The 26461-nt window shown below is 43.7% G+C and overlaps 1 long non-coding RNA gene across 1 annotated transcript; it reads left to right on the top strand.

Moving 5' to 3' along the window:
• Positions 1-675: 675 nt before the first annotated feature.
• Positions 676-5847, top strand: LOC132658710 (uncharacterized). Its single transcript, XR_009598665.1, has 2 exons — positions 676-993; positions 5038-5847. It is a non-coding gene; the product is annotated as an uncharacterized LOC132658710 (long non-coding RNA).
• The last annotated feature ends 20614 nt before the right edge of the window (positions 5848-26461 follow it).

Here is a 26461-nt window from a genome sequence, read left to right as displayed (position 1 = left end):
CATTTGTTAGAAACTTGTCTACATTAAAAACCCAAAAGATATTTTGGATTTTAAAAAGCATTAAAAATGTTTAATTAGTGCTAAACTTCAAAGCTTAATTTTTATTTCCCAATAATCTTGATTTTGGTCTCAATCAAGTAGCAATTTCAGTAGTTTGAAGCAGAGAGGGTGTTACTGTTACCAAGTCCAAGCTTGTTCTGTTCACTTTGCAACAGGCCTATAAATTGGGAGGTGAGGTGTCAAGGCAAAGAATAGCCGGCTTATTCAGAGAAAAATCAGCAGACAGAGGAGATGGTGGACTACTATCTCAAAGAACCATCTTACCAAGCCAGAGTTTAGGCTTCTAAAAGGGAAGGGGGTGTAGCTGGTTGTTGCAAACTTCATGGTGTTGGAATCTTTGGTTCTTGCAGCTGTCCTGACAGGCCTGGTCACCATGCTCCTGTAAACCTCCAACAAGACAAATATTATTCCTTGTTCTACAACTTTTTATCTTGGTATGAATGGAAAAGTGTTATACCTTTAAAAGTCAGAGCCCTGAGAATGGGCTTCCTGTAGGCTTCAGGCCACAGGCAACATGCTTTTACAAAAGGTGCGGAGCCAGCATGACTCAGCACAGGCCACAGGGCCCAAAGGTCAAAATAAAAGTAACAGGTTGAATACAGAGTCAAACTTGTTCTTCTCGATTACAATATGGGTAGAACTGTGTCCCATCCCAAATTCCAATGTTGGAAGTCCCAAACCTCAGTATCTTAGATGTGACTGTGTTTGGCGAGAGCATCTTTAAAAGCAATCGAGTTAAAAGTGGTCATATGAGTGGGCCCTAGCCAACGTGACCGGTGTTCTTACAAGAAGTGAATAGGACACGGTCACACATAGAGGAAGGACCGTGTAAGGATACAGGGAGAAGATGACCATGTACAAGGCCAGGAGAGAGGCCTCCGGAGAAAACAGCTGGGCCGACACCTCAGTCTCAGACTTCGAGCCTCCAGGATGGTGAGATGACAGACCTGTTTGCTTAAGCCTCCCAGTCTGTGGTACGGCAGCCCTAGCAAACTAGCAGGGAGAGGGCTCTTGGAGGGCACAAAAGGCCCTTGTTTCTCTTCCAGAAACAGCAGGAAGGTGGTGCCTTTCTTGCCCTCGGGGTGACGATGGTGGGAATCCCTGTGGTTGTGCAACCTGGGCTAAGTCTCCTTCGATTATGCTCCTCAGCCTCCTGCCCTGGGGGTCCTGTGACACCCTGATGGTAGCTTCGCATTGCTGCTCAGTGCCCGGCCCCCTCCTGCTAGGCCCCCAGGGAGCTCGGTAAAAATACAGATTCCCAGGCTCATCTGCAGTTTTACTGATCCACTCCCTCCCCCCACGCCCCCACAAGGGGTGCATAGGAATCTCTATTTTTAGCAAACTTCCCAGCAGATTCCAGTGGGAATGCAGGGTTGGGAGCAGCTGGATTGGGTCATCTGTAAGCTTTCTGCCTGAGCCAGCATTCTGTGCTTCTGTGCAAAAGGCTTTGATTCCTGACCTCCAACAAAGGGGCTGGAAGCTGGAAGCAAATTGGCAGTGGGATCTTGTCTCCATCACACGCTGATTAGGGCCCTATTTTATTGCCTGCACATTTCCCTGCCTCTCTCAGGGTGTTCTGAGGCATCACAAGACACCCTGGGTCAGCTGATGGGACGTGGGCTGCTTCCTGGTGGCAGGCTGTTGATGGCGCACAGCCTGGAGCTGGTTTGGGGTTTAGCTAAAGGGATTGGAGACTAAGCATGAGGCTGGAAGGAAGACCCCGGGTGGCCCAGGGCCGTGGTGGTGCATAGATTGATGCACCGAATTCCTCTCCCAGGTTTGTAATGTTCTAGTTACATGGTGTTGGACAGCTTAGTTGGAACTTCAGTTACTTACTTGCAAAATTCATTTATTTTGCTCTCCCTGTCTCATGGGATGATTCACTAAGATGATGGTTATCAAACTACCTTGAAAAATAGGAATCCCTTTCACTAGTCTCTGCTCCTATCATTAGGATATGCTGATAGGGGTGGCAGGGTTCAAGCAGAGGTCTTTGGAAAGCTGGAAAGATGAGCTGAGTAGCTGGAACGTTTTCTGATATATGTCTAGTTGAGCCGTGCAGCTTTGGTTAATGCTGAGCCAAGACTAGGGGTTACAATGCCAGATACTAACTGGTTCCAAGGTTCCAGGCCAAACACATGGCAGAGTCAGAATACATGTACATCCAGGTCTGCTGATGCTCTGATGGGATGCTCCTAATGTTATCCCCCTGGCAAGGGTCTCACTCCCCAGTCCTACCCTTGGAAGGGCAAGTTCCAAAGAGAATCTCACAAGAGTCACTGTGGCCGTCTTTTATCAAGTCTCTTTACTACCCACACCCTGATTTGTGGAAGACCCATCTGGTTTCTCTACATATGTGTTGATATTTGCACATCTGATTTTCAGCCTCAGAGTGTTTACAGATGTTAACTAGTAAACCCCCAGAGAGTCCCTATGTGAGACTGGCAATTCTAATTTCAATTTTATGAAAAGAGCAACTAAGAAATAATGGGACTTCCTCCAAATTCCTGTTAGTAGGGAGGCCAGATTTGAGAAAATTGATTATTTCAGCTCAGACTACACAAACTCTTCACTCCCTGGTATATCAGAAAGTCCCTTAGTCACCCCTTAGTCACCTCTTTAATGGCTTGAGATTAGTTGGAGAGATGGATTGAAGTTGACGGTTTTTCTGCTTTATTTTATTCTTTTTTCGTGTCTGTGTATGTGTGTATAGATATGCACTGCTGCTGCTGCTAAGTCACTTCAGTCGTGTCCGACTCTGTGCGACCCCGTAGATGGCAGCCCACCAGGCTCCTCCATCCCTGGGATTCTCCAGGCAAGAACACTGGGGTGGGTTGCCATCTCCTTCTCCAATGCATGAAAGTGAAAAGTGAAAGTGAAGTCACTCAGTTGCGACCCCATGGACTGCAGCCCACCAGGCTCCTCTGTCCATGGGACTTTCCAGGCAAGAGTACTGGAGTGGGGTGCCATTGCCTTCTCCAATAGATATGCACACACATACATAAATACAAATTTTAAACGAACACCTATTTTCCCCAACAAAGTCATTTGTTGATTGATCATGAACCAGGAGTTGAGACTGACACATTGCTTTTGGTTTTTAATGTCTCTCTAATCTCTATTCTGGAGAAGGTGATGGCACCCAACTCCAGTACTCTCGCCTGGAAAATTCCATGGACGGAGGAGCCTGGTAGGCTGCAGTCCATGGGGTCGCAAAGAGTCGGGCACGACTGAACGACTTCACTTTCACTTTTCACTTTCATGCTTTGGAAAAGGAAATGGCAACCCACTCCAGTGTTCTTGCCTGGAGAATCCCAGGGACAGAGGAGCCTAGTGGGCTGCCGTCTGTGGGGTCACACAGAGTCGGACACAACTAAGCGACTTAGCAGCAGCAGCAGCAGCAGCAGCAATCTCTGTTCATCTAGAACAGTCCCATCATTTGCTCTTTTTTCCACAACACTGACATTTTCAGAGTCCACGTCAGGCGTTTTACAGAATATCCTACATTCTGGATTTGTTAGTCTTTTCATGGTGTTTTGGACCTATTCCTCTCTCCCCCGCTTTCCTGGAAAATAAAAATCAGGACCAAGGCTTGATTAGATTTAGGTCAAGCATTTTGGCAAGAGTAAATCACAGGTGATGCTGTGCCCTTGTCTTGCACCTCATCAGGAGACACTGATGCTGTGCGTGATCACTGTGTTATAGCGGTGACCAATGGATCTGTCAGTTGTAAGGCACACGTACACCCTGGCTGTCAGAGAGGCGACACTTGGACACCCATGGACTCTCCCGCTCCCAATAACATCTCACTGAATGGTTTTATCATCTTTGGATGATCCTTACCTGACTCGCTGACTACTCTGTGGGTTGCAAAGAGCTGTTTTTCTCAGTGTATCATTTTTTTTCTTATCACCAGAACTTCTCTAAAGAAGAATTTCCCTCTGTGCCTCCGCAATCCCTTCTCTTTCCTTCTTTGAGAATCACTGTGGACTCATGCATTTTATATATTTAATGTATTACAATAAGTTACAGTCGCTCTGTGTGTGTGTGTGTGTGTGTGTGTGTATGCTCAGTTGCGTCCTACTCTTTGTGACCCCATGGACTGTAGCCCTCCAGGCTCCTCTGTCCATGGGATTTCCCAAGGTAAGAATACTGGAGTGGGTTGCCATTTCCTTCTCCAGGGATGCAGTACTTGTGATGCTAAATTTCCCCAAATTAGACAGCCTTCGTGCCTTTGAGTGCCCCCCGTGTCCTTCTGGTTTGACCCAATGCTCCTCGTGTGCAGTCCTTGCTTTCTCGCCCTTGATGTATCCTTGCCCTTTGTTCTCTGTCCCCAGACTTGAAAACAGTCATTTCTCAGAAAGCCCTGATTTCCTTTCACAGGAGGGGCATGAAAAACTGAGACCTGACTTAACGGTACTGACCGTACACTCGAAAAGGTTAGGATGTTATGTGTCTTTTACAACAATTAAAAGAAAAAAGCAACAGCCAAGATCCAGGTGCTGGGAAGACATGTTCATTGTTACTGTCAGTTTCTATGTCATTTCAGGGGACAGAGCAAGGAAGGAATACTTCATGAGTTTATGTTAATATTTCCAAATGTAATCTCATATTGTGGGCTTTTTTCCTCGCTTCTTTTATACAGGAATATCTGCTCTCATTCTGAAAATCTTCACTTACAGAATAACTTATTTAACTTATTTTCTTTATCTTGTCATATATATAATTTCATGTCTATCATCACAATATCGCTGCTAACAGTTTACCAAGTGAAGTTTAGTTTTTGTTTTTTTGCAAGACTTTTTTGTCCTTAGAATATAGTCATACAGAGAGAATAGGACCAATGGTGATGCAGAGAGTGTGATATTCAAAAGTTACTTGAAATAATACGTTGTTATTTTGATATTCAGTTAGGTTGATTTGTTTCTGTTTCCTATCCATTTAAGTTTTTTTTTTTCTATTTTGATTGAATTTCAGGTTTTAAATATTTATAAAGTTTATGGTGAGAGTTGGACCATAAAGAAGGGTGAGCATCGAAGAATTGATGGTTTTGAACTGTGGTGCTGGAGAAGACTCTTGAGAGTCCCTTGGACTGCAAGGAGATCAAACCAGTCCATCCTAAAGGAAATCAACCCTGAATATGCATTGGAAGGACATATGCTGAAGCTAAAGCTCCAGTACTTTGGCCGCCTGATGCAAAGAGCTGACTCATTGGAAAAGACCCTGATGCTGGGAAAGATTGAAGGCAAGAGGAGAAGGGGATGACAGAGGATGAGTTGGTTGGGTAGTGAGAGAGTCAATTCCTAGAGTCCAGGGGTCCCCAAGGAGAGAGGGGTCTGGAATTCTCAAGGAGAAGAAAGGGACAAACATTTTTTTTTCCCCTCTACATTCCTTAGTCTTAGTCAATTACACAACGCAGTTTAAACTCTGTACTAGGAATTATACAAAACAATGTATCCTGCTTGAGGATAGTTTGTCCTTCCTGAAAAAAACCTTCTTACTAATCCTGATATCTTAGAATGTATATTATGGGAGTGGGTCTGGAGGATCTTTCTAATGTTAAATTCTAATCTTGTTCTCCTAAAACATAAATTGTGGCAGTGGGTCTGGTAAAATTTTCACAAACTTGAGACATTCTTTTGATTTATTATAATAACTAATTAAAAGGTATATAACTCCATTGCTAACACTAGCATGGGGGTACTCTTTCTTCCCCCTTCTGATGTCTATGTCAGAAGCTTTCTCTATCTCTTTCACACTTTAATAATAAAACTTTATTACACAAAAGCTCTGAGCGATCAAGCCTCGTCTCTGGCCCCGGTTTGAATTCTCTTCCGGAGGCCAAGAATCCCGGCGTCTTTGTGGTTCAGCAACAAACTTTCAGTGGCATCACTAACTCAATAGATATGAGTTTGAGCAAGCTCTGGGAGATGGTGAAGGACGGGAAGCCTGGTGTGCTGCAGTCCTTGTGGTCACAAAGAGTCGGACATGGCTGAGCAACTGAACAACAGCAAATATTTACAAAGTTTAAAGGTCAGAATCATATAAAAATTATATTACTTGGAAAATCCTTGGTCCATCTGCCTCCCATTCTACACCCACCTGTTGATCCCAGAGTCGGCCATTTTCATTTGTATATGGTTTATATTTCCTGTGTTTCTTTTTGAAGCAACAATAACAACAAAAATGTGTATTTTTCCTCTTTCTTTCAAAAAAGAAATTATATTTTACTTCCAAAGTATACTTTAGGTACTAAGCATACCATTTGTGTTTTTCTTGACTTTTCCTTAATAAAGATCTTGGAAATAATTCCATATCCATTCACTAGAGACGTTCATTTCTTTAAGGTTGCATAGAACTGTATTGAGTAGATGCAGCATAGTTTATTAAAGCAGTCTCTGCTTGGTGGCAATTTGTATTTTTTGAGTCTTTGGCCATTGCAGATAGTTTAGTGACTGAGTATGTGCACGTCACACGTGTTTGTTGAGCTAGATCTTCAGGGTAGATTTCTAAAAGCCCCAGCTCCTTCAAGCCTTTTTGCCACTCTTTGGCTAGTATCTGTTTGTTTCCTCTTCAAACACTTTGTCCAAATTAAAGCAAAATGTAGTATGAAATACGAGAGAGAATTTTGGATAATTATCAGTGAACATCAAAACTGAACAAAGAATTTTAATCTTTAACTCTGCATAAAAACTCACACTCTCCAGCACAATCACTTGTAGACCTTGTAGTGTGTACTTATGCTTACCCTTGTCTTTGGGGTTGGACTACACATAGGAATTACACAGAAATTATCCTCTTTTTTTAGCCTGTGTTATTTCCCAGTGCTTGAGTCTTTGCTATTGCTATGTTTCAGAATTCAGATCACATCTTAGACAGGGAATTTAATTAAAAAAAAATTTTACTCATAGCGGTTAGACTTCATGTGAGCACAGTTCTGCTGAATGGAGTATGAATTTTTACTAAGTCGGGTAACTCCGTATAGCCCAGGGTCACTGCTCAGACATTCAGTCACATACTGTGCTTACTCCCTGACCTCTAGGTAATTAAAATCCCTCTGTTTACATATAGATAGATAGTATATAATCACTCACTCACGGATATCAAGAATATTCATTATCCTAACCGAGACCAAGCTTAGAACCACTGAAGTCCTACTCTGAAATAAACTGTAACTCCATCTGTCAATTTCTAAGTTTACTGCTCCAGTCTCTAAATCATGAAATTCTTGTATCTCTGCCACTTCCCTTTCCTCTAGGAACGTTTGGTTTAGGAAAGGGTGTGACTGATTCATCCACAGAGAACAAGTGAGCTGCTGTCTCTTGTGCTTTGTGTTTTGCACTCATGATGTACGTGTCTCATACAGCACTCAAATGTGTGGACACAAACTTGTGACAATAAGGTGCGAGATTTCCCCTCTGGACTGCCTTGAGAGAATAGTTGGCATCCTTCCACTGGTACAGTCTGGGGCACAAATGAGGGATGACCATCCCTTATACTCACTCCTCCTGGGGCCTTCACACGTACCCACCAGGGAGAGCTGAAACATTTCAACAGATGATGAGAACAAACAAAAACCCTGTATGGATATCTGCGAAGGGTGGACATGGGGAGAAAGAGCAAGCTGCCATCTTGATAAATGCGGGCTAAAGAAGGCATTCTAATCCAAATCATTAATTGAAGAGCCACAAGAAACGCAAGATGTAAGCCAGTCACCTCCATCCTATCTTCTCTGCTTTTCTAGTCTAGCTCCCAAGTGACCACAAGTGAGTCTCTGCCTAGGTCATCCCTGGGTCATCTTTTCTTTACTATCCAAATAAAGTGATGAGGTCAATAAGAACTTCTTACCGTTCCTATAGAAAGAACATGCTGCTTAAGGAAGTGTCTTTTAGGAAGCTCTCCAGGCTAACTTTCCTTTTGAAGGTTTGCAGAGCTGGTGTGTCCAGACAGCCTCCAGCTGGACCTCCATCCTCCCATCCTTCACCCTCCATTTGGAGTCACAGAGCTGGCCCCAGTGGAGCCCCATGTCTAGCCTCATAGGCGGGGTACATGCAGACTCTGGATAAACTCCCATCGGCAGGCCCAGACCCCGTGTTTGGAGGAGGTTCTAGGTAACCCTGAGATATGCAGGTGGATGGACAAGTGTCCCTGCCGTCCAGAAGGCAAAGTTCACCAACAGCAGTGATGGAAAGAAGAAAGTGACCATCCTGACTTCTGAGGGGCCCTGAGGATGGCGTTTGGCATGAGACTTTGGAATTGCACGGATCTGGGAGAGACAGAAAAGGGAAGGGAGGGAAATGCAGAGAGGGACATGCCTAGGAGGTCTGTTTCTCTGGCCCCTCCTTTTCCTAAATGCGTGGACATTTGGAGAAACAAATTGGCCAATTTGGGGCGAGATGAATACAGAAAAAGGTAAGGGAGATATGTAGCAGAGAGTTTTGCAGGACAAGGCCAATTTCTGTCATCTAGAGACCCAGGAAATGCTAGCCAAGTGTAACTGGGCTGCACTAGGTCTAGTGGAAAGAACACATTTAGGGAAGCAGACAAGGAGAGGGCTAGCCCAAGCTGCCGGCTGACAGAGGAAGGCCAGCGTCACAGAGGTCAGGCTGAGCTGAGCGGAGGGCGTGGTGGGTGATGTGGGAGATGAGTTTGGGAGAGGGGTTGAGGTTGGGGGGGTGGGGTGGGGTGGACAGAGTGTTTTGAGCACCCAGCTAAGAGCTTTCCATTTTACCCTAAAGTTGCAGGCAGAGTCAAGTTTTGTGTGTTTTGAAGTACATGAAATTTTTTTTGGGGGGGTCTCAATTGAAGAAAAAAAAATCTAAAATTATGAAAATGAACTTGCTGGGCTCCTTGCTGGGGCCTGTGCCAGTGACAGGCAGGGAAGATGAGCCCTCATTAGCCTTGCTGTGCACGGGGGTACCTTGGCTGTTTCAGAGATGGGGTGGGGGAGGTGGTTTCTTAGGCTGCCATGCTTGTCTAGAACTGTTTGGATTAGGACTGGATGCGGACACAATTTTTGGAGTGCCCAGACTGGAGTCAGATGAGTTGGGATGCTTAAGCAGGGCACAAATGGAGTGGCTTTAAAATGATGGAACTTTATTCTCACGGTTCAGGAGGCTGGGCCTGAAACTGAGGTGTCTCGGGACTGGGGCTGCTAGAGGTGCTGAGGGAGAAACCCTCCAAGCCTCTCTCCCAGCTGCTGGTGGGGCCGGTGATCCTGGGCGCTCCTTGGCTTGTTACCTCAGTCTCTGACCCCATCCCCACGTGGACTCCATCCCCACATGGCCTACTTCTCTGTCTGCTCTTCTGCTTTAAAAAAAATTGTTTTTTTTCAAATTAATTTTTATCCGAGTATAGTCACTTTACAGGACTTCTCAGGTGGCTCAGTGGTAAAGAATCCTGCCAAGCAGGAGACCTGGGTTGCATCCCTGGGTCAGGAAGATCCTCTGGAGAAGGAAATGGCAACCCACTCCAGCATTCTTGCCTAGAAAATCCCATGGACAGAGGTGCCTGGCAAGCTACAGTTCCTAAGGTTGCAAAGAGTTGGGTAAAACTGAGCGACTAAACTCACCAGCAGCGGTTGCTTTACAACGCTGTGTCAGTTTCTGCTTTACAGCAAAGTGAATCAGCTACACATATACACATATCCCTTCTTTTTTGGATTTCCTTCCCATTTAGGCCACCATAGAGCACTGAGTAGAGTTCCCTGTGTTATATAGTCGGTTCTCATTGTGCTGTGCTGTGCTAAGTCGCTTCCGTTGTGTCAGACTCTGTGCAACGCTATGGACTGTAGCCCACCAGGCTCCTCTATCCATGGGATTCTCCAGGCAAGAATACTGGAGTATTTGCCTTGCCCTTCTCCAGGGGATCTTCCTGACCCTGGAATAGAACTTGGATATCCTTCATTGCACGCAGATTCTTTACTGCTAAGCCATCAGGGAAGCCCCATTAGTTATCTATATTATATATGAATGTGAAAGTTGCTGTCGTGTCTGACTCTTTGCGACCCCATGGACTGTATAGTTCTCCAGGGGATCTTCCCAACCCAGGAATCAAACTGGGGTCTCCTGCATTGCTGGCAGATTCTTTACCAATTGAGCTATAGTGATGTATATATGTTAATTAATCCCAGTTTCCCATTTCATCCCTCCCCCTTCTCCCTTAGCGTCCATAGGTTTGTTCCCTGCATCTGTGTTCTCGTCTTATAAGGACATTTGTCAATGGATTTAGGGCCCCCATTCAACCCAGAGTGATTTCATTTTGGGATCTGCAAGGACCTTATTTCCAAATAAGGTCACACTTGCACATACCAGTAGTTAGGACTTGGACATATCTTTTCTGGGGGTCACTATTTAACCACTCTGGGCACTAAAAATAAACTGTACAGTTTAACGCCGGTGTCTCCACCACGGACCTCTCTTGCCGCCGTGAACTCGCACCCAATCTGAGTCTTGACTATGAGGCCTTGGGTGAGTTATTTAACCCTTCATTTCGTCCAGCAGAAATGGAGATCCTTGACATAGCTTCTCACATTTTCGTTCACGTTAGAACTTAAAAATCTCATTGCCCAGGCCACATCTCATATCAGTGAAACCATAATCTCTTGGGGTGGGGCTTATTCATATTAAAAAAACACAGGCACAGGGAATATAGTCAATATTTCATGATAATCTAACATGGAGCATAACCTATAAAAATTTGGTGCTGCTATGTTGTACACCTGAAACTAATATTGGAAATCATCTATACCTTCTTTAACAAACAGACACACAAAGCCTTCAGTGATTCCAATTCACAGTTGAGTCTGAGACTGGTGCGCCTCAACTTTAAATTTGCATATGGATCACGGGGCGGGGGCAGGGAGGAGTTTCAGGATGTGAAGGGAAGAGTCTGTGAAGATGCAGATTCCATTCTGCGGGGTCAGGGGGCCTAAGACTCTGCATTTCTAAGGAGTTCCCAGGTGATGCTGACCCTGCCTGTCTTCCATAACCTCACAGCACCTCTGTGAGGATGCTACCTTATGGAGACCAACCCACTCTAAGAGGGCATCCTTGAAGGAGTGACATCTGAACAGAGTTCTGGAAATCGAAATTGCTCAGGGGAGACAATTGTTAAAGGAGAACGTTCCAGGTGGAGGGAGAAACCTGTGCCAAAGCCTGGAAAAGGGAGGGGCACGTGGCCTCGAGGAGCAGGGGGAGGTGGGGGGGCGGGGATGCGATGCAGGCGGTGGAAGGCAGGCTGCTGGAGCCGGAAGGGGTGGGGCCACGTCAGGTACTCAGCGTCCCCTTCCGTAATCGCCTACGTGTCTTTCAAAGTGTTTCAGTTCAGTTCAGTCCCTCAGTTGTGTCCGGCTCTTTGTGACCCCATGAACTGCAGAACGCCAGGTCTCCCTGTCCATCACCAACTCCCAGAGTCCGCCCAAACCCACGTCCATTGAGTGTAACATCCAACCATCCAACCGTCTCATGCTCTGTCATCCCGTCCTTCTCCTGCCCTCAATCTTTCCCAGCATCAGGGTCTTTTCCAATGAGTCAACTCTTCCCATGAGGTGGCCAAAGTATTCGAGTTTCAGCTTCAACATCAGTCCTTTCAATGGACACCCAGGACTGGTCTCCTTTAGAATGGACTGGTTGGATCTCCTTGCAGTCCAAGGGACTCTCAAGAGTCTTCTCCGATACCACAGTTCAAAAGCATCAGTTTTTCGTTGCTCAGCTTTCTTTATAGTCCAACTCTCACATCCATACATGACCACTGGAAAAACCATAGCCTTGACTAGACCTTTGTTGGCAAAGTAATGTCTCTGCTTTTGAATATGCTATCTAGGTTGGTCATAATTTTCCTTCCAAGGAGTAAGTGTCTTTGAATTTCATGGCTACAGTCATCATCTGTGGTGATTTTGGAGCCCAGAAAAATAAAGTGTTCACGCTCACCCTTTCCCAAGAAAACTCCTCCAGGCAGATGGCTTGTGCCTCCTAATTGTTTCTAACCGTTTTCTTTCTTCACTGTCGTCTACCGCCTTGACCCCATCACTGAAGTTGACAAAGACCCTCACCTACATAGTCTTCATTTAATTTTTATAAGGTTTAAGATTAAATCATTGTTTACAGAAGAGGTAGTTTAGATTCAGAGAAGCGAATCCACTTGCCCAGAGTTATGGGATGAGTGGGGACTCTCTTTTTCCCCCCCTCCCTCATTTCTTTCTTTTTTTACTTCCTTTTTCTTGTCTTTCTTTTTATAAAATGGAATACCAGTAGATGTGCTAATATTTTACCTTCTGTCATATTCAAGTGACACAATCTCTCGTTATTTTATTTACATTCTTAAATATTCTTCAAGAAGCTTTTTTTTTTTTTTTTAAAGCGACTGCCTAGTAGTCTGTTATTTGAATGTATCCTAATCTGGTCAGTCGATCCTATATTACTCGGTATTTGTTTTCACTGATTGTTCTCCGATAGTCGATAGTCGTTGTTCTCAGCAGTAAACAACCTTTGAAGATATTTTTGATCACTTCTTTAGGAAAAAATTTATAGATGGGATTAGTGGATCAAAGGCTGTGTACAGTTTAAAGATTTCCTACATATATCTCCTTCCAGACAGACTGAACAGATGTAACTTCCCATCAGCAGCGTGTGAGGTCGTCCTGGGGACGACTCTTCAGCTAAGCAAGACCGATTGATCTGTAGCACTTTGGTTGCTGAGAATATTTCGATTCAAGCAAAGCAACGAGAGAAACAGCATACTTCACAATATGCTGCGCTTCCCAGCGGGACCCACTCCTCCTTGGTTAGCGCTCATCTCTCCCCCATCTGGTTTAAGTCCTGAGGACCCAGGGTAGCTTTGCTCATGTTTCTCTGGGTCTGCTCTCCCCCTTGCCCTCCCCCTCCTCAAACCTTCTTGTCCATCTAGATGGAGCTTGGGTATCACTTGAAGTATTTGTAAGACGCATGAACTCAGGTTCAGTGTTGTCTGTGGTCATACCACCCTGAACACGCCTGATGTTGTCTGACCTTGGGAGCTAAGCAGGGTTGGGCTTGATTAGGACTTGGATGGGAGACCCTTAGATTTGTTACCTGAAATCTTTTTCCAGTATCAGGAATTCCAGTTTTATAGTCTTAGGATTTCAGGACTTTTAGTGTTGCAAGGGACCTTGGTGGTCATCAGGCCCATTATTCCATCTGCAGTAACCACCTGGTGATGGTTGAATGGCTGGGTGTCCATCACTTGAAGGTCCTTCAAGTGGTTACACTGAGAGCAAAAGTCTATTTTGCCCAGAGATTCAAAAGTTGTGTACTATTTCAAACATACAAAAATCCAGAAAATAAAGTGATACCCATATCCTACCATGTGTATTTACCAAATATTAATATTCAGTTATATTTGTTCTAGAAGTCTCTTCAAAAAAGAGAAAGAGTTCTAAATACTGGTACTACAACTGTTCTTTTTTGAAATTGTCTTGACTACTCTAGGTGCTTTTGTTTTCATATAAAATATAGAATAATGTTGTCCCATGATTTGTAAAGCTAATCTCCATTTTTGGACATTTTTGCCCATATTTCACTACTGTGAATCATGCTTTGATAGTTTGTACATAAATATTTATGCACAGTCTTATTTTCTTTCTTAGTATAAATTGCTAGGAATTTACTTGCTAAGTCAGTGATGAAAGTGAAAGAGGAGAGTGAAAAAGTTGGCTTAAAAGCTCAACATTCAGCAAACGAAGATCATGGCAACTGGTCCCATCACTTTATGGCAAATAGATGGGAAAACAGTGGAAACAGTGTCAGACTTTATTTTTTGGGGCTCTAAAATTACTGAAGATGGTGACTGCAGCCATGAAATTAAAAGATGCTTACTTCTTGGAAGGAAAGTTATGACCAACCTAGATAGCATATTAAAAAGCAGAGATATTACTTTGTCAACAAAGGTCTGTCTAGTCAAGGCTATGATTTTTCCAGTGGTCATGTATGGATGTGAGAGTTGGACTGTGAAGAAAGCTGAGCGCCGAAGAATTGATGCTTTTGAACTGCGGTGCTGGAGAAGACTCTTGAGAGTCCCCTGGACTGTAAGGAGACGCAAACAGTCCATCCTAAAGGAGATCAGCCCTGGGTTTTCACTGGAAGGACTGATGTTGAGGCTGAAACTCAAATACTTTGGCCACCTGATGAGAAGAATTGACTCACTGGAAAAGACTCACACTGGGAGGGATTGTGGGCAGGAGGAGAAGGGGACAACAGGGGATGAGATGGTTGGATGGCATCACCGACTCGATGGACATGAATTTGGGTGAGCTCCGGGAGTTTGTGATGGACAGGGAGGCCTGGCGTGCTGCGATTCATGGGGTCTCAAAGAGTCGGACACGACTGAGCGACTGAACTGAACTGAACTGAAAGGGTTTTCACACAAATTTTCACAGTGGCCACCTGAAATGTATGAGTGGCTTTTTCTTATGCTCTTGCCAACACTGGGGTTTGTTATCTTTAAACTCTTTTCTGTAATAAGATAGATATAAAGTGCTACTCTATTGTAGTTCTAATTTGCATTTTATTAGTGACTAAGGAAGTTGAAAATTTAATTGTATGCTTGTGGGTCCTTGCAAGTGTTTTGTGAATTGACAGCTTATCTCCTTTGCTCATTTTTGTACTGGAATGTTAATATTTTGATGTTGATTTCTAAATGCTTTTTATTGTTAAACACATTGCAGGTGTTATTTTATTTGCATTTATTTGTTTACTTTTCAATTTCCTTTTTATTTTTTGAAACAGAAGTGTAAACATTTTATTTAGTCAAATCTACAGGTCTTCTCTGTGCCTTTTTCTTTTAGTGTTAATTATAGAAAAATCTATTCTAAAGGAGATCAGCCCTGGGATTTCTTTGGAGGGAATGATGCTAAAGCTGAAACTCTAGTACTTTGGCCACCTCATGCGAAGAGTTGACTCATTGGAAAAGACTCTGATGCTGGGAGGGATTGGGGGCAGGAGGAGAAGGGGACAACAGAGGATGAGATGGCTGGATGGCATCACTGACTCGACGGAAGTGAGTCTGAGTGAACTCCGGGAGTTGGTGATGGACAGGGAGGCCTGGCGTGCTGCGATTCATGGGGTCGCAAAGAGTCAGACACGACTGAGCGACTGAACTGAACTGAACTGATAGAAAAATCCCCCGTTATCTAAAGTTCATGTAAGTCTGTTTTATAGTATTAATCTATCCTCCTATAATAGATTATATAAATCTGTTTTCTTTCAGTCACTTTTACATTTAACTTTTAAAAATTTACTTATTCTGAGAATCCTTATGTATTACCTTTTGGCTGTTCCGGGTCTCCGTTTCGGCATGCGGGAGTTTTTAGTTGCGGCATGCGAACTCTTGTTGCTGCCTGTGGGATCTAGCTCCCCGACCAGGGATAGAACCTGGGCCCCTGCATGGGGAGCACAGAGTCTTAGCCACTAGATCACCAGGGAAATGCCTAACTTTCTGGTAGAGTTGGAATTTTGGATAAGTTATAACTTTCTTCCCATCGTGTTTCATGTACCCATCCTGGCACTATTGGTCGTCTATTACTGTCCCAGACTCTGCCCTCATCTTATACCGACACTTACATATCCTTGGGTTTGTTTGGGGTCTCTGGTCTGTAACAGTGGTCTGTCCTTTTGTTGTGTATCATATTAACGTGTTAAGTATTATAACTTTTTGATGATTTTAATTTCAGACATTTTAATAATATCCCAATAATTGTTTTAGTTTTTCTTAATTATTATTGTATATCTTACATAGTTTTTGTTCCAAAAGCCAATATATAAATATTTCATAATAAAAAATAAGTCATACATACATGTGGCCAATAGTTTCAATAATGAATTGTATAAAATGAAAAGTAAACCCCCTCTTTCCCTTTCTCCAGTTCCACCCCCAACAGGCAAAAACTGTTAACAGTTTCTTCTGTGTCTTTAGAAAACACATATATTAAAATTACATGTGTGTGTACATATTTACATATATGGAATCATGTTGTGCAGAGTTCTCTATGATTAGTTTTTTCATTTAAAATCACACCTGGTATGGCAGAAACTAACAACATTCTGTAAAGCAATTGTACTTCAACTAAAAAAGAAAGAAATTAAAAATAAATAAATAAATAAACATCTGAACGTCTTTCCATACCAGTGCACAAAGTTCTAAATCATTCATTTTAACTGCTTTATGACAATCCATTGCATGGATAGAATTTAATTAATTTGACTAGTCCTTGATTGAAGGCCATTTAGGTAATTTTCAATTTTTTTATTAGTACAGATAATTGCTCATTTTATTTCTTGCTGAACTTTAGATCATATTTTTCCTATTTAAAAAATGAAAATTGCATTAAATTTAGAAAATAATTTATAGAAGGATTGCCATCTGTTTATTTTTTAATCTGTCCATCCATGAACAAACCACATCCTTCCATTTATGTGACTATTTTTTATGTACCTCAGTAAAATTTTATAAGTCTTTTCAGATAGAGCTTTCACAATTTTGTTAAATTTATTCCTTGGGGTTTTATTTTGTCTTTTATTAGATTTCACAATGCTATTATTTCCTGTTGTATTTTCTAACTAGTTATCTTTGGCAAATGGGTAAACCACTACTTTTTTGTGTATTTATTTTATAATTAGCCACATTACTCAATTCTATTTGTAATTATAAGAGTTTTAGCTAGTTCTCTTGTGTTTTATAAAATCAGATGATATGCAGAAATTATATTTTTGTTTCCAATAGCTATATTGATATTATTTTTATATGGAAAAGTACAAGTTATAAGAAACACCCGTGTATCTTCTACACAAAATAACAATGGTTTTATTATTTCTTTTCCTTTTTTTATTACAATGGTTAAAGCTCTGGAACAAATATGAAATAATATGTTTAAATAGACATATTTGTTTTGATTCTACTTTTTTTCCTAGTTGGGGACATGAAAGACACTGGATTGCTCCATAAATCAGCGCTTTCTTAAGAAAACAATACTTTTTAGTGTGGAATGATGTCGGATTTACAGAAAAGCTGCAAAGATAGTACAGGGTGCCCGTGTATCCCCTGCCCAGTTTCGTCTGTTGTTAATATCTCACACAACCGCTAAAACCAAGAGACCAACACTGGTACACGAACATTAACTAAGCTCTAGACTTTATTTGAGTTGCACTGCTTTTCCCACTGATTCCCTTTTCTATTTCAGTATCCAGTTCAGAATAGCACGTTCCATTTAGGTGTCACGTCTCATTAGTCTCAACCGGATCTGTGACAATTTCTTCGTCTTTCCTTATTTCTGATGGGGTGTTAGTCAAGTGTTGTCTCGAAAGCGCCTCAGTTTGGATTTGTGTGATGTTTCCTGACATCAGACTGTGACTATTGGTTTCAGGGAAGAAGACTCCAGAGGGGTCATTTCTTTCCCATCCCATCATGTCAGCAGTGAGTACTTGTTATCAACGTGACATCGCTGGCAATGAGAAACCCGGCCCCAGGCCAAGGTCGTGTTTGCTGGATTTCTATTTTGCAAAGTTACTTTTATTCCCTCTCATCACTCTTTTAATTGGGAAGCAAGTCACTAAGTGCATCCTGTACTGGAGGTGACGCAGTTTGATTCCAATTAAATTAGAATGTGTCTTTCGTTTTGCTGTTATGTCATCAGTCTTGCCTTGATATATTAATGGATATTCTTCATCATATTCGAGAAGTATCTGTGAGAAATGTATTTTTTCACATGAGTCATCACCCACCTAAATTATAATATAGGAAAGAAAATGAAAACATTGAATGTAGGGGAAAGAGAAGGGCTTTGAAGAAATTAATATAATATTCAGGAGAAAGAAACCCTGCTACCTGCGTTAATTCAGAGGTAGTGCATCTGTACTAAGTGAAAAGTCTGATGTATAGATACTGAAAGTAGTTAAACTTTAACTCAAGCCAGGAAAACCAGGTGGTTGTCTCATAAAAGCCTGGGCTGCTTCTTTGCAGAATCTGTGACGGTTTCTTCTTTTCCTCTACAGGGTCAAAAAGACCATACATTATGGGAGTTCAGCCAGGGTTTGTGGAATGGAATTGAATAAGCCTGTAAGTGTGTTATCCATCTCCAGAGGAATCTCTTGATTTTTATGCCATGTGAAATGTACTCAAGCCAGAAAACATATCTGCTGCTACTTTTAAATGTTCTCGAAAAAGAAAGCCAGATGCAAAGGATCTAAAAAGACATTTATCCAAAGGAGATACACACAGGACCGATAAGCACATGGAAAGATGCTCAACATCATTAGCCATCAGGGAAATGCCATCAGATCCACAGTGAGATACCAGCTCACATTCAATAGCACAGGTGGGAACCAGAAGACAGAAAAGGGGTGTAGTGAACTTGGAATTCTTACACACTGCTGGCAGGAGTGTAAACTCCTGCAGCTGCTTTGGAAAACAATCTAGCAGTTCCTTTAAAAGTTAAACATAGAGTTACCATAAGACCCAGCAATTCCACTCCCAAGTATAAACCCAAGAGAAATGAAAACACGTGCATCCGTGCTAAGTCACGTCAGTCATGTCTGACTCTTTGCAACTCCATGGACTGGAGCCCACCAGGCTCCTCCATCTGTGGGATTCTCCAGGCAAGAACACTGGAGTGGGTTGCCATGCCTTCCTCCAAGGGATCTTCCCAATCATAGGATTGAACCTGCATCTTTTGCGTTTCCTGTATTGGCAGGCAGCTTCTTTACCACTAGCGCCAGCTGGGAAGCCCAATGAAAACACATGTCCACACAAAACCTTATACGAGAATGTTCACAGCAGAATTATTCATAATAGCCAAAAAGTAGAAATAATCCAAATGCCCATTAACGGATGAATTAGCAAATGAATCATGTCATAGTGATACAATGGGACATTATTGGACAGTAAAGAAATGAAGTCGTGACAGATGTTACAACATGCGTGAGCCTTGCAGACACTGGACTAAGGGCAGGAAGTCAGTCACAAAGGACCACGCATCATATGATTTCAGTACATGAAATGTCCAGAATAGGCAAATTCATGCAGAGAGCAGACCTTGGGTTGCCTACGACTGAGGAGGCTGGAGAGAAACGGGTAAGGTCTGCGAATGGTTACAGAATTTCTTTTCAGGGTAATGAACATGTTCTAAAATTGATTGCAGTGATGGTTGGACAACTCTGTGAGTACACTGAAACTGATTGAATTGTGTGCTTTAAACAAGTGAACTTTATCGTATGTGAATTATATCTCAACAAAACTATTATTTTAGCATTTTTTTCTTAAGTATAGTTGATTTACAATGCTGTATGAGTTTCGGGTACAGCAAAGACATTCAGTTATGTACTTTTTTAAGATTTTTTTTCCATTATAGGCTATTATAAGATATTGAATATTGTTCCCTGTTATACAGTAAATCTTTATTATTTATCTATTTTATGTATAGTAGTGTGTATCTGTTAATCCCATATTCTTAATTTATCCCTCCCCAAGCTGTTGTTTTTGGGAAAAAAAAGAGGAGAAAGAAAGCCAGATCTTGGAATATGGTTCCAATTTAGACACTAAGGGCATAAACTCAGGCCACAAATTAGGTGACTGATGTAGAGAGGGTGGGAGGTGGTTACAAAAACACATGACATCACAGCTGCTCTAGAGCTGGGGATCTGTGTTCACACCTGGGACAGAGAAAGTGACCTCCAAAGTGATGCTTTGAGGGGCAGTTGGGAAGGCCTAGCACTTAGGTCTGAAAGTCTGTTATTACATGTCAGGATCAGGGGGTTTTTGTTAAGATGGCAAACTTGAAATGTAAAGTAGTCTAATAAACATCTTAGTGTAAATGCACATGTGAGTTCTTCCTGATTGACAGCTGGAAGGGGCAGGTTCAGATAGCAAAGGAGAAGACAGGCTGGAGAGAACCTGCCTGGGCAGATGACAGCTGGGGGTGTGCCAGGGAGCTGGGTGGAGGAGGGCAGCTGATGAAAGGAGGCCAGAGAGGCCCCACAGCTTACCTGAGGTTGCCCCTCCCAGCCTCTGCTCTGGCCAGGTCTCATGGCCTTTGGAACCAAGTCCAGGGTCTAAGTCTGTCTTGTGCATCCCTCATCAGTAAGTTTTTCATGCCTTTGGTTCACTTGTGAATTCTAGAATTTTTGCAGCCCTCTTGGAGGAATCAAATTGCACTCTCACTTATTGCTTTATCCCTCTGCACAGCCTCTGATACCACGGTGCTGTTTGAACAGGATTGTGTTCTGCCTCGATTGTGCCTTTGCAATTACTCATGAGATGAAGCTCTGGGAAGATTAGGTCAGCAGACTCTTACTCAACTATAAGCTGTCCCTGGCTCCAGGCTGCATTTCACCATTCTCTCAGCTCTGCACCCCTTTCAGTGTTGCAAAAAATATGTCTCCGTGTTGATCCAAAATGGCCTGGAGGGGGCTTCCCTGTCGGTCGAGTGATTAGGCCTCTGCTCTTCCACTGCAAGGGGCGTGGGTTCAATCTCTGGTCAGGGAACTAAAATCTTGCGTGACTTGCAGTCAAAAAACACCCCCCTACACGCAAATGGCTTGAAGCTTGGCCACACACCACCCCACTGCAGTCCACTGACTCAGAACCACTCTGCTGCCCAGAACACACACACATGTACATCCTATAGAGGTAACCAGTTCAGGGCTAGGGTCTCTTCTGTTTTATATTAAAAGTGTATTTTTTATAATAAGCAAAGTTGGACTTGGGTTCATTAGAAAGTCTCTTCCCTTCTCTGGACTTCAGGTTTCTTACCTTTAAAACAAGGGAATGGGACCTCTGGGGTTTTTCTACCCTCAACAGTACTCTTGCCTGGAAAATCCCATGGACGGAAGAGCCTGGTAGGCTGCAGTCCATGGGGTCGCAAACAGTCGGACATGACTGAGCGACTTCACTTTCACTTTTCACTTTCATGCATTGGAGAAGGAAAGGGCAACCCACTCCAGTGTTCTTGCCTGGAGAATCCCAGGGACGGGGAAGCCTGGTGGGCTGCCGTCTACACGACTGAAGCGACTTAGCAGCAGCAGCAGCGGCAGCAGCGCAGTGATGATTTAGGATGAGAAAGTCTGGTTTCTAAGAGTGCAAGCTCCTTCAGGTTAGAGATACTAAACTATTTGTTAAGAATTTCCCTTTTTACAAAATCTAACTGTAGTTTTTGATTGCAGTTGAGTATGGGAAAATGAAGGGGAGTGTTTTCAGGCTTCCTCCTACTTTCCAGAATTAAACAGAAAAGATCCCTTTCCTGGCTGAGACCCACTAGTCTCGCTCTTCTCTGGGCCCCAGGAAGTGCTCAGTAGGGGGCCTCTTGATTAATTGATTGCCAGCACGCTGACCCTGTGTGCTCATCTTCTTTTGCACTGTGTGTGTCTCCAAATCTTTCTTTGATAGCTTTTTGGTTATGAACTTTGCCTTTCTCCTTCTGGTTTGCTTCAGCAAAGTGGAGCGCACTCCAAGATATGCCCATTTTTCATCCTCCCCTTTTTGTCTTGGGACAGCCTGGGATGCTGGCGATGCCTTCCTTTGGCAGCTGAGAAGCTGGGATCCATTAGGGCCCATTAGCGCACTGCAGACGGGAGTGATCCAGCGTGCAGGTCACAGTGGCACCTGTTTAATTGCACAGGGATCAGAGGGACCGTGCTTCCTCTGGGGATTGCCTCGGGAGGGGTCAGCAGAGCAGCTTCCTTCTCCTTGGGACCAAGGAGACCAGAGAGGGAATTTGGACCACTCCAAACGCCCTCTCTGCAAAGACAAGTTGGTCAGTCTGCCGACGCCCCATCTGTCTGCCTCAACCTTTTCTCCCTGCTCCCACGCCTGCCCCATCCTCAGGGCATGGACTCAATCAATCTCTCCAGATGGAAATCAGAGAGCGGGACTAATGGCTCAGCTCCCCCAGTACCTGGACTGCATCCAGGGCTCTGGACACATTCCACGGTGGGACGGCCCACTTCCTTCAGGGGTGCTTTTGCTAATACAGACATCTGAGCAAGGAGACTCATCTCACGTCACCCCCGAAGACCCAGACTAACTGGAGCACTGTCCCCACGGTGCCCCCTGGTAGGAGTCAGATGGGTCTAGTCATCAAGGGAAGACCTGGGTGGGCGGCAGCAGAGAGGGAGTGGCTGGTCTAATATTCAGGGGAATCTACTCTGTGTTGTGTAAGACAGCGGTCCCCAACCTCTTTGACACCAATTTCGTGAAAGACAATTTTTTCATCGATTGCGGCGGGGGAGGGGGATGGTTTTGGAATGATTCAAGCGCGTTGCGTGTATCGTGCACTTTATGTCTATCATTATTGCGTCAGCTCCACCTCAGATCTCAGGCATTAGATCGCAGAGACTGGGGACTCCTTGTTTAAGATACCACGGCAAGTCAGTCAAAGCACCTATAGAAAATCAGCTTTAGCCTTGGAGATGTTCTCCCAACTCTGAACATCAATGTTTGCATGAAGCTCCTTAAATATATGCAGCAGAGATACTAGACTTTGGAGGAGGAAGGAGGATGTGTGAATGGGGGGAAGGAGGGGGAGACTGGTCCGGGGAGAGGAAACTTGTGGTTCCTTTCCCACGTCCCCCACCTGGCAGGCCTCATCTGGGTACGTCTGCCTGCTTGGGGGTCCTGGGTAAGAAGGGCCGATGGAGCCACGGTGCGCCCAGGAAGCATGGGTTTCCTGGTAAGTCCTCTCTTCCCTCCTTTCTCTCCTCCTTCAGAAGCTTACATTGGCTTCCGGGAGCAAAACAAAGGACACATACTCTGTCCTTAAGGAACTCGTGTTCTGAAAGCAGAGAGGAGAGGCCGCAGCACAGTCCATGGAAAAACCACAGGCTTGGGAGGCAGAATGTTGACTCTGAATCAAGCACCCACTTACGAGCTTCGCGTCTCAGGACAACTTAACTTACCCACTAACGTCTCTGATCTGGGCCTTGCACTAGATATGAGGGGTGAAAGCATCATGTATGTCTATGTAACATAGAGGTACAAGTGACCGCTTCATCATTACGTGATTATTCAGGTGACACAGGTACAAGTCAGGATGGGGTCGGGGTGGAAATGGGGAACCGACCAAGTGCTCCTGAGTCACACAGTGACTGAAGCGTGAAGCTCAGAATCCTAACTGGCTGACTGCTTTCTACAGCGTGGGGACTGTGGTCTTGGTTTTCAGACAGTCTGCCCTTTGATGGTTCCATTTCTTTCTAACAAGGCTCTTCCACTGGGCTTCAGGAAAGCTGCCCTTGGGGGGATCTGCGGATGCATGAATCTGTTCCGTGTTCCAGGTTAAATTCTAAGCTTCCTCACTGAGGGAATTCAAGGCAGAAATTTCCTGTGGGTGCAGGGAATTGGGCCCAGAGCAGGAAAGCCAGGCCCCGGATTTGCTGCACCTCTTGGAGGCACATCTGACAGAATGTGGTCCACTGGAGAAGGGAATGGCAAACCACTTCAGTATTCTCGCCTTGAGAACCCCATGAACAGCATGAAAAGGTGAAATGATAGGACACTGAAACAGAGACTCCCCAGGTCCGTAGGTACCCAATATGCTACAGGAGATCAGTGGACAAATAACTCCAGGAAGAATGAAGGGATGGAGCCAAAGCAAAAACAACACCCAGTTGTGGATGTGACTGGTGATAGAAGCAAGGTCCAATGCTGTAAAGAGCAATATTGCATAGGAACCTGGACTGTTAGGTCCATGAATCAAGGCAAATTGGGAGTGGTCAAACAGGAGGTGGCGAGAGTGAACGTCGACATTCTACGAATCGGTGAACTAAACTGGACCGGAATGGCTGAATTTAACTCATGACCATTGTGTCTACTACTGCGGGCAGGAATCCCTCAGAAGAAATGGAGTAGCCATCATGGTCAACAAAAGAGTCCGAAATGCAGTACTTGGATGCAATCTCAAAAACGACAGAATGATCTCTGTTCATTTCCAAGGCAAACCATTCAATATCACAGTAATCCAAGTCCATGCCCCAACCAGTAACTTTGAAGAAGCTGAAGTTGAACGGTTCTATGAACACCTACAAGACCTTTTAGAACTAGCACCCCAAAAAGATTATAGGGGACTGGAATGCAAAAGTAAGAAGTCAAGAAACACCTGGAGTAACAGGCAAATTTGGCCTTGGAATATGGAATGAAGCAGGGCAAAGGCTAATAGAGTTTTGCCAAGAGAATGCACTGGTCATAGCAAACACCCTCTTCCAACAACACAAGAGAAGACTCTACACATGGACATCACCAGATGGTCAACACCGAAACCAGATTGATTATGTTCTTTCCAGCCAAAGATGGAGAAGCTCTATACAGTCAGCAAAAACAAGACTGGGAGCTGACTGTGGCTCAGATCATGAACTCCTTATTGCCAAATTCAGGCTTAAACTGAAGAAAGTGGGGAAAACCACTAGACCATTCAGGTATGACCTAAATCAAATCCTTTGCGATTATACAGTGGAAGTGAGAAATAGATTTAAGGGATTAGATCTGATAGACAGTACCTGATGAACTATGGATAGAGGTTTGTGACATTGTACAGGAGACCAGGATCAAGACCATCCTCATGGAAAAGAAATGCAAAGAAGCAAAATGGCTGTCTGAGGAGGCCTTACAAATAGCTGTGAAAAGAAGAGAGGCAAAAGCAAAGGAGAAAAGGAAAGATATTCCCATTTGAATGCAGAGTTCCAAAGAATAGAAAGGAGAGATAAGAAAGCCTTCTTTAGCAATCTAAAGCCTTCTTTAGAAATAGAGGAAAAGAACAGACTGGGAAAGACTAGAGATCTCTTCAAGAAAATTAGAGATACCAAGGGAAGATTTCATGCAAAGTTGGGCTCAATAAAGGGCAGAAATGGTATGGATCTAACAGAAGCAGAAGATATTAGGAAGAGGTGGCAAGAATACACAGAAGAACTGTACAAAAAGGATCTTCACGACCCAGATAATCATGATGGTGTGATCACTCACCTAAAGTCAGACATCCTGGAATGTGAAGTCAAGTGGGCCTTAGAAAGCATCACTACGAACAAAGCTAGTGGAAGTGATGGAATTCCAGGGGAGTTTTTTCAAATCCTGAAAGATGATGCTGTGAAAGTGCTGCACTCAATATGCCAGCAAATTTGGAAAACTCAGCAGTGGCCACAGGACTGGAAAAGGTCCATTTTCATTCCAATCCCAAAGAAAGGCAATGCCAAGGAATGCTCAAACTACCGCACAATTGCACTCATCTCACATGCTAGTAAAGTAATGCTCAAAATTCTCCAAGCCAGGCTTCAGCAATAAGTGACCCGTGAACTTCCAGAGGTTCAAGCTGGTTTTAGAAAAGGTAGAGGAACTAGAGATCAAATTGCCAACATCTGCTGGATCATGGAAAAAGCAAGAGAGTTCCAGAAAAACATCTATTTCTGCTTTATTGAATATGCCAAAGCCTTTGACAGTGTGGATCACAATAAACTGTGGAGAATTCTGGAAGAGATGGGAATACCAGACCACCTGACCTGCCTCTTGAGAAATCTGTATGCAGGTCAGGAAGCAACAGTTAGAACTGGACATGGAACAACAGACTGGTTCCAAATTGGAAAAGGAGTAAGTCAAGGCTGTATATTGTCACCCTGTTTATTTAACTTCTATGCAGAATACGTCATGAGAAACGGTGGGCTGGAAGAAGCACAAGCTGGAATCAAGATTTCCCGGAGAAATATCTATAACCTCAGATATGCAGATGACACCACCTTTATGGCAGAAAGTGAAGAGGGACTAAAAAGCCTCTTGATAAAAGTGAAAGAGGAGAGTGAAAAAGCTGGCTTAAAGCTCAACATTCAGAAAACAAAGATCATGGCATCTGGTCCCATCACTGCATGGGAACTAGATGGGGAAACAGTGGAAACAGTGTCAGACTTTATTTTTTTGGCTCCAGAATCACTGCAGATTGTGCAGCCATGAAATTAAAAGAGGCCTACTCCTTGGAAGGAAAGTTATGACCAACCTAGATAGCATATTCAAAAGCAGAGACATTACTCTGCCAACAAAGGTCTGTCTAGTCAAGGCTATGGTTTTTCCAGTGGTCATGAATGGATGTGAGGGTTGGACTGTGAAGAAAGCTGAGTGCCGAAGAATTGATGCTTTTGAACTGTGGTGTTGGAGAAGACTCTTTCAGGTCCCTTGGACTGCAAGGAGATCCAACCAACCCATCCTAAAGGAAACCAGTCCTGGGTGTTCAGTGGAAGGAGTGATGCGGAAGCTGAAACTCCAATATTTTGGCCATCTCATGTGAATGTTGACTCATTGGAAAAGACCCTGATGCTGGGAGGGATTGGGGGCAGGAGGAGAAGGGGACCATAGAGGATGAGATCGCTGGATGGCATCACTGACTCAATGTACATGAGTTTGGGTG

This window comes from Ovis aries, chromosome 26 (genome assembly GCF_016772045.2).
Source record: "Ovis aries strain OAR_USU_Benz2616 breed Rambouillet chromosome 26, ARS-UI_Ramb_v3.0, whole genome shotgun sequence".
NCBI lineage: Eukaryota > Metazoa > Chordata > Mammalia > Artiodactyla > Bovidae > Ovis > Ovis aries.
Note: the sequence above shows the minus strand (reverse complement) of the source record. Positions and strands in the feature narration are given on the sequence as shown.